The sequence below is a fragment of the Sus scrofa genome, chromosome 8 (assembly GCF_054392235.1).
Source record: "Sus scrofa isolate SSC_HxYL_T2T_F1_AM1 chromosome 8, Sscrofa_HxYL_maternal_Yorkshire_Landrace_v2.0, whole genome shotgun sequence".
NCBI lineage: Eukaryota > Metazoa > Chordata > Mammalia > Artiodactyla > Suidae > Sus > Sus scrofa.
The window spans coordinates 94,172,234-94,187,471 of record NC_139390.1 but is presented as its reverse complement, the minus strand read 5'-3'; the positions used below and the strand labels follow the sequence as shown (position 1 = coordinate 94,187,471).

At 39.7% G+C, this 15,238-nt stretch overlaps 1 protein-coding gene across 1 annotated transcript in view; it reads left to right on the top strand.

Moving 5' to 3' along the window:
- LOC146400950 (uncharacterized) overlaps positions 1 to 15,238 on the top strand; it is a 74,845-nt gene that overhangs the window by 37,424 nt on the left and 22,183 nt on the right. The window lies entirely within an intron of this gene.

Here is a 15,238-nt window from a genome sequence, read left to right as displayed (position 1 = left end):
CTAAAGAAGAAAAATACAGGCTAATTTCTTTACTAAAAAAAACCCCAACACATTTATGTTTGGGAATTTCTCCAGGTGATTTTTCAAATAATCTGAGATCTGTGTGTACATTAGAAATTTTGAATATTTTGGAGTTACCATTGTGGCACAGTGGAAACAAATCTGACTAGGAACCATGAGGTTGTGGGTTTGATCCCTGGCCTTGCTCAGTGGGTTAATGATATGGCATTTCCGTGAGCTGTGGTATAGGTCGCAGACGTGGTTCAGATCTGGCATTGCTGTGGCTCTGGTGTAGGCTGGCAGCTGTAGCTTCGATTAGACCCCTAGCCTGGGAACCTCCATATGCCTGTGGGTGTGGCCCTAAAAAGCAAAAAGAAGAAGAAGAAAAAAGAAATTTTATATATTTTAATGACATTAACAATCTGAACTTTGCTCAAGTTTTACCTCTTGGAATATATTTAGGTTGAATTTTAGAAAATTGCTGTTTTGGTAGGTGAAAATGGCCAAATACCAGCAGTTTCATAGAGGTAAACTCTATAAAAAAAGGCCAGGGAGATCTTTGGTGGTCTAGAGTTTAGTATTTGACTTTTAACCACTGCAGCCTGGGTTCAATCTCTGGTCTGGGAATTGAGATCCCACATCAGGCTGTTTGTTGCACACTGCAGCAAAAATAACCAAAATAATAATAATAATAGTAATAAATAAAAACAGGCCATAACTCCCTGTGTCATAATTTCATTCAACATTTATTTAATCTCCATAACACACAAACAACTCATATAACTCAGTACTAAAAAACAAACAACCCAATCAAAAATGGGCAGAAGATCAAAAAACATATTTCCCCAAAGAAGACATAACAAATATTTATCCAAATAAGATATACAGAGCATGAAAAGATGCTCAGCATCACTAATTATTAGAGAAGTACAAATCAAAACTACAGTGGGGAGTTCCCGTCGTGGCGCAGTGGTTAACGAATCCGACTAGGAACTATGAGGTTGCAGGTTCGGTCCCTGCCCTTGCTCAGTGGGTTAACGATCTGGTGTTGCCGTGAGCTGTGGTGTAGGTTGCAGACGCGGCTCTGATCCCGTGTTTCTGTGGCTCTGGCGTAGGCCGGTGGCTACAGCTCCAATTGGACCCCTAGCCTGGGAACTTCCATATGCCTCGAGAGCGGCCCTAGAAATGGCAAAAAGACAAAAAACAAAACAAAACAAACAAAAAAAACACTACAGTGAAGTACTGCCTCATATGGGTCAGAATGGCATCATCAAAAAGTCCACAAATAATAAATGCTGGAGAAGGTATGGAGAAAAAGGCATCTTCCAACATTGCTACTGGGAATGTAAATTGATACAGTCACTATGGAGAATAGCATGGAAGTTCCTTAAAATTTAAAAATGCTGCAGTTCATAGGTGTCTCAGTGGGTTAAGGATCTGGTGTTTTCACTGCTGTGATGCAGGTTTGATCCCTGGCCTGGGAATTTTCACATGCTGCAGGCACAGCCAAATAAATAAATAAATGAAACTACTTCATTATTTTGCCATTCCATTCCTGGGCATATATCCAGAGAAAAATGTAATTCATAAAGATACGTGCACCCCAATGTTCATAGCAGCACTATTTACAATAGCCAAGACATGGAAGCAACCTAAATGTCCATCAGCAGATGAATAGACAAAGAAAATGTGATATCTTTTCTCAGCCACAAAAAGAATGAAATAATGCCATTTGCAGCATCATGGACTGACCTAGAAATGATCATACTGAGTGAAGGAAGCCAAAGACAAGTATCATATGATATAGCTTATATGTGGGATCTAAAATAAAGATGCAAATGAGCTTATTTACAAAATAGAAATAGACTCACAGACATAGAAAACAAACTTACCAAAGTAGGGGAGAGAGAGGGATAAGTTAGACAGGGATGAACATACACTACTGCATATAAAATAGTTAACTAACAAGGACTTACTGTATAGCACAGAGAACTATACTCAATAGCTTGTAATAATCTACAGAAGGGAATGTAAAAAAGGAATATATATATATATATGTATATATGTATATAACTGAATCACTTTACTGTAAACCCAAAACTAACACAACATTGTAAATCAACTATATTTCATTAAAAATTAAACATTTATTGAAGGTCTTAATATGGTCTTTTCTCAGGCAACTTCCATTCCTTTTTTTTTTTTTTTTTGTCTTTTCAGGGCCGCACCTGTGGCATATGGAAGTTCCCAGGCTAGGGGTCGAATCCGAGCTATAGCTGCTGACCTATACCATAGCCACAGCAATGCCTCATCCTTAACTCACTGAGTTAGGCCAGGGGTAGAATGAGAGTCCTCATGGATACTAGTCGGGTTCATTACTGATGAGCCACGATGGAAACTCCCAACTCCCATTCTATTCAGATTTTAAAATATAAATAAATAATTGAAAAACATAATGATAAATGCAATAATGGAGTGAGGTATAGAATGACCCAAAGCAAGGGGTGATAGCTTCAGCTCAGTCAGGTGAGGAAGAGCATTGCAAAGCAGCTAATGCTTCAGCTGAGTAATTAGAAGTTGACTTAATTAAAAAAAAGAAAAAGTTGAGCTGGCTGAGGGGTTGGGAGTGTCTTTCCAGGTGGAGTGAACTACATGCGTAAGATTTTTGAGGCATAAAACAGGATGGCAAGCTTAAGTAATGATGTTGCTATATCGTTTAGGCTGTCTGGATCACAGGGGAGGCAAGGCTGTTGGAAGATGCAGGAAAATAGGAGCAAGGACAGAAAACAAGGTTGAAGAAAGGTTGGACAGTTGTGGTTTGTGAAGGACCTTGACTGTGTGTCATACTATAAAACAAAAATTTTGACTATAGGGAGTTCCCTTCGTGACTCAGCGGTTAACGAACGGGGACTAGGATCCATGAGGATGCAGGTTTGATCCCTGGCCTTCCTCACTTGCTCAGTGGGTTAAGGATCCAGTGTTGCCGTGAGCTATGGCGTAGGTTGCAGACACAGCTCAGATCCCATAGGCTGGCAGCTGTAGCTCTGATTCCATTCCTAGCCTGGGAACTTCCATATGCCTTGGGTGTGGCCCTAAAAAGCAAAAAAAAAAAAAAAAAGAAAAAGAAAGAAAGAAAGAAAAAAAATTGACTGTAAAGTCATAGCAAATTCAGATGTCCTCCATCAGATATTGGTGGGCTAGTGAAAAGTTTTCAACTGGAAACTAATATGGTCAACTTACCACTATAGAAGGATAATAGTGAATTGAATTGAATAGTAGGGAGACTTGCTAAGCAGCTGCAGATGTGAGGAAATAAACTGAGGATACAGTTTGGAGATAGTTTGGAGATGGAGAGGACTAGAAGTGAGAGATGTGATGGTAGGAAATTCACAAAAGCTTAGTTCCAGAATATTTTGCTACTATTCGAGTTCTTTTTTTAAAAGGGGGGGGGTGGCTAGTTGAATGGACTTGGAGTTTGGGGTTAGTAGATACAAACTATTACATTTAGAATGGATAAGCAATGAGGTCCTACTGTATAGCACAGGGAATTATATCCAATCTCTTTGGACAGACCATGATGGAAAAGAATATAAGAAAAGGAATGTATATATATATATGTATGACTGGGTCCCTTTACCATACAGCAGAAATTGGCACAACATTTTAAATCAACTATACTTTAATTTTTTAAAAAATGTAGGAGTTCCCACTGTGGCACAATGGGATTGGCGATATCTCTACTGTACTGGGATGCAGGTTTGACCCCTGGCCTGGCATAGTGGGTTAAAGGTGTTGCCACAGCTGCAGTATAGGTCTCAACTGTGGCTTGGGTTTGGTCTTTTGCCTGGGAACTCCAAGGGGCAGCCAGAAAAGAAAAAAAAAAGTAAAAAACAAAAATGTAATATCCTTATTGACAGTTCTGTATGAATAAAATAACTGGGTTGTGGCTTTGTAAAACCCATTATTCTAAATATTTTAATAGAATAAAATCACTGCATGATTAATTCAATCAGTTATCATCTAGATGAATTTTTTCATTTTTTAAGTTTTAGTGAATATAGCTGATTTACAATGTTGTGATAATCTCTGCTATGCAACAAAGTGATTCAGTTACACATATATGCATATCTGTTCTTTTTAAGATTCTTTTCCCATATAGCTTATCACAGAATATTGAATAGGGTTCCCTGTGCTATACAGCATAAAGATGAATTTTAATCGGGTTGTGATGATCATTGTACAACTATAAATGTAATAAAATTCATTGAATAATTTTTAAAAAGATGAACTTTAAAAATCAGTTTAATTGGGAGTTCCCGCTGTTGCTCAGTGGCAACAAACCCACCTAGTGTCAGTGAGGATACGAGTTCCATCCCTGGCCTTGCTAAGTGAGCTAGGAATCCGGCATTCCTGTGGATGTGGCATAGGCCAGCAGCTGCAGCTCCGATTCAACTTCTGGCCTGGGAATTCCATATGCCACGGGTGCAGCCTTAAAAAGAAAAAAAAAAATTTGTTTACTTGGTCATTCTGTTTGGCTTCTGATTGAAGCATAATAGTTATAACCACAATTCAAGTAGGATCTTCCACCTCAAAGGAAGATTCTTTCCCTAGCTCTTTTTTTTTTTTTTCAAGGCACAGTGCAAACAGCTTTTATTTTTATTTATTTATTTTTGGTTTTTAAGGCTGCACCCGTGGCATATGGATGTTCCCAAGCTAGGGGGTAGAATTGGAGTTACAGCTGTCAGCCCACACGACAGCTCACAGCAACTCCGGATCCCTGACCCACTAGGCAAGGCTGGGGATCAAACCTGTATCCTCCATGGATACTAATCAGATTCATTTTTGCTGTGCCACAGTGGGAACTCCATCCTTTGCTCTGAATGAAAGCATTTCTGATATGTGTGGAGGGATTTTCATCCTTAGAGGGGGAGTGGTAGTAATAATGCCTACAGTCTTCCCATCTTCATGTCACTTGATAAAGGAAAATGTTAATTTTCTCTTCGTTCTCTTCCCCCACCCTAGAAATCACTACCCATATGAATTAACCTCAGAAAATAAAAGTTAAGTTTATATTTAATTAAACTTAATTAAAGTTTAATCTTTAATTCAGGCAATAAATACTTAAAATTATATATCCTTGTGAAAAATTCAAATAATAATATTTAACTTTCTAAATTCCTCCAAATTATTCACTAAAAACTTACCTCAAAAGTTAAATAAATACATTTCTTCTAGATATCTTTTTGGACAAATTTAGCTGAGGGAAAACATTATATAACATGCCTTATTATAAAGGACACTGTTGCTTCTGGTCAACAGATGCTATCTGACAGGACAAATACTTGGCACAGAAATTACTAACACATTCAGAAACTAATCTTCCCTGAAACCAGCTTCAACTCTCAAAAGCTGGCTGTGGGAAACAGTGTCCTTTTTAATAGAAAATTCACATTTTGAAAAAGTGGACAGTGTAGTTACTTCAGAGCCATTAAAACTGCTCCATAAATTTCTTTCAACAGTTAAAGTAATATTTAAATTTCATGAGCATTTCATTGATTTGAATTTATGTTAATGTTTTTCTAAACTTACACTGCCTTTATATCTTTGTATTCATCAAAGAGAAGTAACTTGGTTGTCTGATTCTGCTACTAATTTTTATCTTTTGCAATTCTAGGCCCCAAACTCTGTTTATCCCATTTTGGGTTTTTTTTTTAAGTATTTTTTTTATTCTTAAAATCTGTCAGTGGTCTGTCTCATAATTAAAATGCTGCTTATAGAATACTCTTGCTAAACTTTGATTACACTGGTTGTTAAAGTCAAAAAAAGTTAACAAAATATAGGTTGCTTTTAGACTTGAAAATGTTATTTTAAATAAATATTGAATTTTAAACAGAAAAAAAAAAAATCCTCTGTATTGCAGCCACACTTAGCATTTAGCAGCTCTACAAAAAAAATTTCAGAAAAGGCAATACTTGCCCAGGAGGTTAAGCCAGACCAACTCTGGATCTGCTGGGCACAGCTAGTTCTTTCTTCATCCCTGTTAACGAATGTGAAATGCAATATTGAAAGCTGGGCTGCACTAAATTCACAGTTTTATTTCCTGTCTTAACTACACCTTTCTGTCTAAATTGCAACAACTTCATGGCTTAATACACAACCATCTTTTGTGCTCGCAGTTTTATGGTTTGGCCTTTGGTCTGTGTTCAGCTGAGTGGTTGTATCTGCTCTTGCCTGCGGTCACTCTAACAGTTGCAGCCATCAGACATGGCTGGTCTAGGATGGCTTCACTCACAGAGCTGGGGTTGGTGCCAGCAATATGTGGGGCCTCTCTCTCCTTACGGTCTCTCATCCTCATGGATCAGCCTATGCTTCTTCACTTGGTGGTCCCAGGATTCCAAGAGATGGAGAACACTCATGAGATCACTTCCAAAGCATTCTACCAAGTACAGGGCAAGCCTAAATTCAAGGAGGTGACAAAACCGTATCCATCTCTTGATGGGAAGAGATGTAATGTCACACTTCACAGAGTGTGTATACAGGAGAAGAATGTGTGGCTCTTTTTTTCTAATCTACTATGTACGTATTATAATGGCTCAAAATTCAGAAACAGTGCAGAAAATAATCGATCAATTTGATTACATAAAAACTGAAAATCTCATACTACAGAGACATCATAAGTAAATTAAGATAAATGACAAAGTTGGAAAATATTTATAACATATCACAGTCAAAAGTTTACTATCTCTATTATATAAAGAGCTTCTAAAAAGGAAAAAAGGGGGAGTTTCCTTCATGGCTCAGCAGTTAATGATCCCGACTAGGATTCATGAGAATGAGGGTTCAATCCCTGGCCTCACTCAGTGGGTTAAGGATCCAGCAGTGCTGTGAGCTGTGATATATAGTCCAGCAGCTGCAGCTCTGATTCAACCCCTATCCTGGGAACTTCCACATGCTGTGGGTGCGGCATTAAAAAGTAAAAAAATAAAAATAAAAAATAGAAAAGGGGAGTTCCCACTGTAGTGCATTGGGATCAATGGTGTCTCTGCAGCAGCTGAGACACAGGTTTGATACCCAGACTAGGGCACTCCGTATGCTGTGGGGCAGCCAAGAAAGAAAGGATTTTTAAATTTTGAGAATAATAAAAAACTAAAAAGGGAAAGGATTAACACCATAGAAAATGCATTAGAGATGTGAATAGTTTGCAGAAGGCGATATATAGAGTTCCCGTTGTGGCTCAGTCTGTGAGGATGCGGATTCAATCCCTGGCCTCCATCAGTGGGTGAAGGATCAGGCATTGCTGCAAGCTGCTGTCTGGGTCAAAGATGTGACCCAGACCCAGTGTTGCTGTGGCTGTGGGATAGGCTTCAGCTGAAGCTCCGATTCTACCCCTAGCCTGGGAACTTCCATATGCCTCAGGTGTAGCCATAAATAAATAAATAAAGCCCTTAACTAAGTGAAAAAATATTAAACTTCACTTCTTAATAAAGGAAATGCAAATTGAAACTATACTGAGGTATAATTTTTTTTATCAATCACATGAGCAAAAATCCAAACATTTGACAATGTACTTTGACAGGAAATAAGTACTCACATACACTGCTGTTTTGGGAATGCAAAATTGTATTGGTCCTACTAGCTGCTTTTGCAATAGCCAGCAAAAGTAAATGTGTATTTGACCTAGCAATTCCTATTTCAGAGATCTATTCCAATGATACACGGGCAAAAATGTAAAGTATTTTCATGAACCTATTCATGGCAGCAGTATTTATAATAGCAAATACTAGGATCAACTCAAATATCCGTCAGTAAGAGACTGAGTAAACCATGGTACCCACACGTGGAGTTCTATGCACCTGTGAAAAGTAGCAAGGACTATCTCCATGCACTACAACAGAGTGGGCGCCAGGGCATAGTTAAATGAATAAGTAAGGCAGAGATATCTATGTATAGTATACCACTGTTTATCTAAGAAGGAAGGGTAGCAAATATATATAATACAAAAATAGAAGGAAAAAAAACCCACAAAGTTTTAGTTTCTAATAGGTGAATGGAAGAAAGAGAAAAGGTTGACTTCCCTACATATATCTTGTTTCATAGATTTGACTTTAGAACCAAGAAGATTATTTAGCATTTATTTGTTTTTTCTTTTCAGGGCCACACCACGGCATATGGAAGTTCCCAGGTTAGGGGTAAAATTGGAGCTCCAGTTGCCAGCCTACACCACAGCCACAGCAACACAGGATCTGAGCCATGTCTGTGACTTACACCACAGGGTAAGTGACATTGCCAGATCCTTAAACTTCTGAATCATGTGGGACCTCCAAGAAATTATTAAGAAATTTAGGGAGTTCCCATCGTGGCCCAGTGGTTAACGAATCTGACTAGGAACCATGAGCTTGCAGGTTCGGTCCCTGCCCTTGCTCAGTGGGTTAACGATCAGGCGTTGCCGTGAGCTGTGGTGTAGGTTGCAGACGTGGCTTGGATCCCGAGTTGCTGTGTCTCTGGCTACAGCTCTGATTGGACCCCTAGCCTGGGAACCTCCATATGCTGCAGGAATGGCCCAAGAAATAGCAAAAAGACAAAAAAAAAAAAAAAAGAAAAGAAATTTAAATGTAGCTCAGTGGGTTAAGGATCTGGCATTGTCATTGCTGTGGCTTGCACTGCTGCTGTGGCATGGATTCAATCCCTGGCCTTGGAACTTCTGAGTGCCACAGGCACCACCAAAAAACAGAAAAAGGGAGCTAGAGAGAGAAATTTAAATTAGATTAAAAAGGCAATCCTTCAAAAGCAATATGAAACTGATTTGAGTTGTGGCATAACTGCCCAGAGAGGAACAGTTCCAAGTGACTTAAAATCAATTTAACTTCATACTCAAAAAGGATAAAAAGTACTTCAAAAATAAATCCTCAAGTGTTTTTAGTAATTATATTATTAATGATAGTATTTGTTTTTTTGAGACTGCAGTTTGTGTTGTGGGATAAATCACTTTGAACTGCAAACTTTTGGAGTGGAAGAGAAGATCAATCAAATAAAAACCCTGTGGTCCTAACTTTGAATAGGAAGTATCAGTATGAATTCATGACATGTATTCTATCTTTAAAAAAAAAAAACTTCTTGGAGTTCCTGCTTTGGTGCAGCAGGATAAAAACCCCATTGCAGAGGTTCAGGTCCCTGCGGAGGCTTGGGTTAGAAACCCGGCCTGGCGTGGTGAGTTAAGGATTCGGCATTGCCACAACTGTGGCATAGGTCTCAGCTGCAGCTGTGGTTCAGTCCCTGGCCTGTGAACTTCCATATACCATGTGTGCCGCCAAAAAAAAGAGTACTTCTTAGCTCTGTCTACTTAAAGGCCTGGATATAATGACCAACCTGGTAGCAATGGACACCCCTAAAGCATTCAGATTGTAGTTTAAATATTTAAATCTTTCACTACTACAATCATATTTAAAAAGAAGCAGGGCTCCTTAAAGAAATAGCTGATTTCAGGTTTGTGGTAGGATATTTACATCTTATATGGCAAGCAATGAAGCTATCCAAGACTACTAGGTTTGAGTCAGAAAGCTTCTTTTTTTTTTTTTTTTTTTGCTATTTCTTGGGCCGCTCCCGCGGCATATGGAGGTTCCCAGGCTAGGGGTTGAATCGGAGCTGTAGCCACTAGCCTACACCAGAGCCACAGCTACACGGGATCCGAGCCGCGTCTGCAACCTACACCACAGCTCACGGCAACGCCAGATCCTTAACCCACCGAGCAAGGCCAGGGATCGAACCCGCAACCTCATGGTTCCTAGTCGGATTCGTTAACCACTGCGCCACGAAGGGAACTCCTTAGAAAGCTTCTTGAAGAATCTCCCATTTGTCAATGATAGGAAATCTGAGCATAAATAAGGATAATAACTGGAATTGATTAAAGCACATAACGTGTATAAATTACTGAGTTCATAATGATATTAAAAAATTATGTATTAGTCACTTATACTGCATGGTAGGGAGCCATCACATTGTTTGAAAAGTGGTTATAAAAAGAAAGATCCAAGTATTTACTCTGTCTTTCCTATATGAACTCTTTCTCAATGTAACCATATAGTTGGTGAAAGAAGTTACCCTTTATAATACTCCCACTAGTAAATAATAAAATTACAATATCACCATTTTACCTCTCCTAATGAAATAATGGACCAATGACTTCTTTTTTGTTTGTTTGTTTGTTTGTTTGTTTGTTTTTATTTTTTATTTTTTATTTTCCCACTGTACAGCAAGGGGGTCAGGTTATCCTTACATGTATACATTGCAATTACAGTTTTTCCCCCACCCTTTCTTCTGTTGCAACATGAGTATCTAGACATAGTTCTCAATGCTATTCAGCAGGATCTCCTTGTAAATCTATTCTAAGTTGTGTCTGATAAGCCCAAGCTCCCGATCCCTCCCACTCCCTCCCCCTCCCATCAGGCAGCCACAAGTCTCTTCTCCAAGTCCATGATTTTCTTTTCTGAGGAGATGTTCATTTGTGCTGGATATTAGATTCCAGTTATAAGTGATATCATATGGTATTTGCCTTTGTCTTTCTGGCTCATTTCACTCAGTATGAGATTCTCTAGTTCCATCCATGTTGCTGCAAATGGCATGATGTCATCCTTTTTTATGGCTGAGTAGTATTCCATTGTGTATATATACCACATCTTCCGAATCCAATCATCTGTCGATGGACATTTGGATTGTTTCCATGTCCTGGCTATTGTGAATAGTGCTGCAATGAACATGCGGGTGCATGTGTCTCTTTTAAGTAGAGCTTTGTCCGGATAGATGCCCAAGAGTGGGATTGCAGGGTCATATGGAAGTTCTATGTATAGAGGACCAATGACTTCTAACATCACAAGGAGAAAAACAATTAGACATTGTGAATCCCGGTGGAAGTATGAATACTGCTTATAAATATTCCTGTCAAAACAATAAAGCTAAATCTGATCAAACCTCTGGGTCTAAATGTCAACTTAGGAGTTCCCGCTGTGGCACAACGGAATTGGCAGTGTCTCTGGAGCTCTAGGACACAGGTCCTAAATTCAGGTACAGTGGGTTAGGATCTGGCATTGCCACAGCCGTGGCATAGGTCACAACTGCAGCTCAGATATGATCCCTGGCCCAGGAACTCCATGGGACAGCCAAAAAAGGAAAAGAAAAAAAAAAAAAAAGCGAACTTATAGGCAGTAGAGGGTATGTGTGGAGGAACATGTTAAAACAAAACAAAACAAAACAAAAACATGTGGTTGCAATAAGCAATATCCAGACTGAGATTTGATGCTATAGATCAAATGACTCAGTTTATTAAAAAAATAAATTGCAAGGAAAAACAAAAGGGAGATGAAGAAGTAACCTGCAGAAAAAAAGAAAAGACTGGAGTTCCCGTCGTTTCTCAGTTAACGAATCTGACTAGGAACCATGAGGTTGCAGGTTCCATTCCTGGCCTTGCTCAGTGGGTTAAGAATCTGGCGTTGCTGTGAGCTGTGGTGTAGGTCACAGACATGGCTCGGATCCCGCGTTGCTGTGGCTCTGGCGAAGGCCAGTGGCTATGGCTCCGATTTGACCCCTAGCCTGGGAACCTCCATATGCCGCGGGAGCAGCCCAAGAAACGGCAAAAAGACAAAAAAAAAAAAAAAAAAAAAAGACTGAAGGCTGTATTGACCATTTGCACTTTGTGGTCTTTGATTAGATTCTGAGCCAAAAAACAAACTGAAGAGAGGAGAAAACCCTTTATGAGGCAATTAAGCCAATTTGATTACTGACCATACAATTAGTAATACTAAAGAATTATTATTGTTACTATTACTGTTGTTACTCTTTTACATAAAGACAGTGGTGGCAGTAGACGATTAAGTAGGTGGGACTAACAATACAAGATTTGCCAAGAGTTGATAGTTGGTAAATCTAGGAGAGGGCAAATGAAGACTCCTTTTACTGTTCTCCCTACTTTTGTTTGATATTTTCTATAATATAACATTAAAATGGTGGTTATTACCAATAAAGTTTATTATTATTAAAAAATAACGTTAGGAGTTCCCATCATGGCTCAGTGGTTAACGAATCTGACTAGGAACCATGAGGTTGCAGGTTAGATCCCTGGCCTTGCTCAGTGGGTTGAGGATTTGGCGTTGCTGTGGCTCTGGTGTAGGTTGGAAGCTACAGCTCTGATTGGACCCCTAGCCTTTGAACCTCCATATGCCGTGGAAGCAGCCCAAGAAATGGAAAAAAAAAAAAAAAAAGACAAAAAAAAATAACGTTAAAAAGAAGAAATAGATATTTAAATTACTTTTTTAAGATAAGGAAATTCTTCTTTTTGAAAGACTTTGAGTAGACGTTATTGTGGTTGAATAAAATACCTAGAATTATGGTGATTCATCCTGTGATTATGAGGAAAGCCTACCAAGGATAAAGCCAAAACATTCTTGATAGCAGAACAGAGTAATAGAAATAAGCTGGTTCTTTATGACTGAGCTACAGAATAAACTAAAACCCGGGAGCTGCCTGACCTCTGGATAGCTGATTAGATAATAACTATCTCTGTTGTTGAATCTGCCTTGAATTATTTTCAGCAGAAACCACCCTAACCAAAATGTGGAGAAGAATGCACGTATGTGTGTGTGTTGAGGTTGTAAGGGTGGTACCGGGTAGTGTTCCTGCTCCATCTAACAGAATATTCAGTGAAACAGCATCCCTTAATTGTATGTAGACCTTAGACTATGAGTCTAATGCAGAGTTGGTATTGAGACAAATTCCAAACAACCTGTACCTCAGAATTAAACATTATTCTGCAATGATTAAGTCCTTACAGTTATTATTTCTTTGTGCCTCTCCAATTCCAGAGGCATTAAACCAGCCAGTATATCGCCTTCCACCTGTATCCTGCCTTAGTTTCCCATGGATGAAAATCTTCGTAGCCACACTACTACAGAAGTTTAGGGACCGGCAGCCCTCCACCTTCCACCAGTGATGGGGTCCTCATCACCATCCATCTATTCTTAGGGTCTGCTTCCTAGGACCACAGTACAATTATCTTAGATGGAGTTCCTAGAAACAAGCTTGAAACAGGAATTCGAAGGCAGGTGATTTATTAAAGGAGTGCTCTCAGGAGAACAGGAGAGAAGGAGGCAAGCAGGATGGGACACGGGAGAAAAGCTAAGCAAAGATCAAATCTCAGCTGGAAACCTGCTTCAACCTGAGCCCCTGGGGAGCTCTGAGGTGTCCCACAGTGATGACCCAACCTTTTGTACACAGCGGCAATTAGTCATTGTCTGCCAGCTGCCTGGGGTGAGGTTGAGGGCTGGGGGGGGGGGGGTGTGTGTGTGTGATACTCATAGCTGCCAGAAGTAAATGTACTGCCCAGTTAAAGGGATCAAGTCAGAGCACCAGCAGCATCCCTGACAACTTTCTAACTTCCTGAACAGCCGAAACCTTACTAGACCCTTTGTGATTAGCCCATCCCTGCATAACCATTCTATTTCTCTGACATCATCTCCAACTACTCTCCCTCTTTTTCATTCTGCTTTAGCCACACTGGCCACTTTGCAATTCCTCAAGTTCTCTAGCATATTCACGCTTCAGATCCTTAACACTGCTCAGTCCCCTCGTAGGGAATGATCTTCCGCTGCTCTCCCTTGTCCTGTATCTTCATGTCTAGGCCCCTTACACAAATTTTTATTCACAAGGTAGCTTCGTAGAAGGTCTTCTCTGGCTACCCTGTAAAATGACAACTCCCACCCCTCACCAACACTTACAATCCCTTTACTTTCATTACTATTATTTTTAAACACTTAGCAGTATCTAACACACTGTATAGTTTTCTTACATACCTTGTTTATATTTGATCACATTCTAGAACCTGACCAGAAAAGGAGGGTTTTTGTTTTTTTTTTTTTAATCTTGGCACTTAAAACAGTGCCTGGTAGGTTACAGCTGCTCAGATAATATTTGCTGACTATGTGAATGAATGATCCCTGGTGCAAAGTGTAAGTCTTCAATAAACATTGCTTGAATGTGGATGGACCTAGAGATTATCACACTAAGTGAAGTCAGACAGAGAAAGATAAAATATCATATGATATCACTTATATGTGGAGTCTAAAATGTGATACAAGTGGAGTTCCCACTGTTGCTCAGTGGGTCAAGAACCTGGCTAGTATCCGTGAGGAGAAGGGTTAGATCCTGGCCTCAATTAGTGGGTTAAAGATCCCATGTTGCCACCAGCTGCAGCATATATCTAGGATGAGGCTTGGATACTGTGTTGCTGTGGCTGTGGCTTAGGCCTGCAGCTGAAGCTCCATTTTGGCCCCTAGCCCAGGAATTTTCATATGCCACAGGTACAGCCCTAAAAGAAAAAATAAGATAAAAATGGACTTATTTACAAAACAGAAACAGACTCACAGACATAGAAAACAAATTTATGGAGTTCCCGTTGTGGCGCAGTGGTTAACGAATCCGACTAGGAACCATGAGGTTGCAGGTTCGGTCCCTGCCCTTGCTTAGTGGGTTAATGATCTGGTGTTGCCGTGAGCTGTGGTGTAGGCTGCAGACATGGCTCGGATCCTGCGTTGCTGTGGCTCTGGCATAGGCCTGTGGCCACAGCTCCAATTCGACCCCTAGCCTGGGAACCTCCATATGCTGCGGGAGCGGCCCAAGAAATAGCAAAAAGACAAAAAAAAAAAAAAAAAAAGAAAACAAATTTATGGGGAAAAGAAGGGGATGGATAAGTTAGGCATTTGGGATTAGCAGATAAAAACTACTCTGTATAAAATAAACAACAAGGGCATACTATATAGCACAGGGGACTATATTCGATATCTTGCAATAATCTATAATGAAAAAGAATATATATGTATATATGTATAACCGAATTGTTTTGCTACACACCAGAATCTCACACAACACTGTAAATAAACTATACTTCAATAATTTAAAAAAAGAGACTCGTGTGGAGTTCCCATTGCGGCACAACAGAAATGAATCTGACTAGGAACCGTGAGGTTTCGGATTCGATCCCTGGCCTCACTCAGTGGGTTAAGGATCTGACGTTGCCATGAACGTAGTGTAGTTCACAGACACGGCTCAGATCTGGCATTGCTGTGGCTGTTGTGTAGGCCAGTGGCTATAGCTCCAATTCAACCCCTAGCCTGGGAACCTCCATATGCCAGAGGTGCAGCCCTAAAAAGACAAAAAAAGAAATGAAATGAAAATATGGGCACAGCTCCCATGT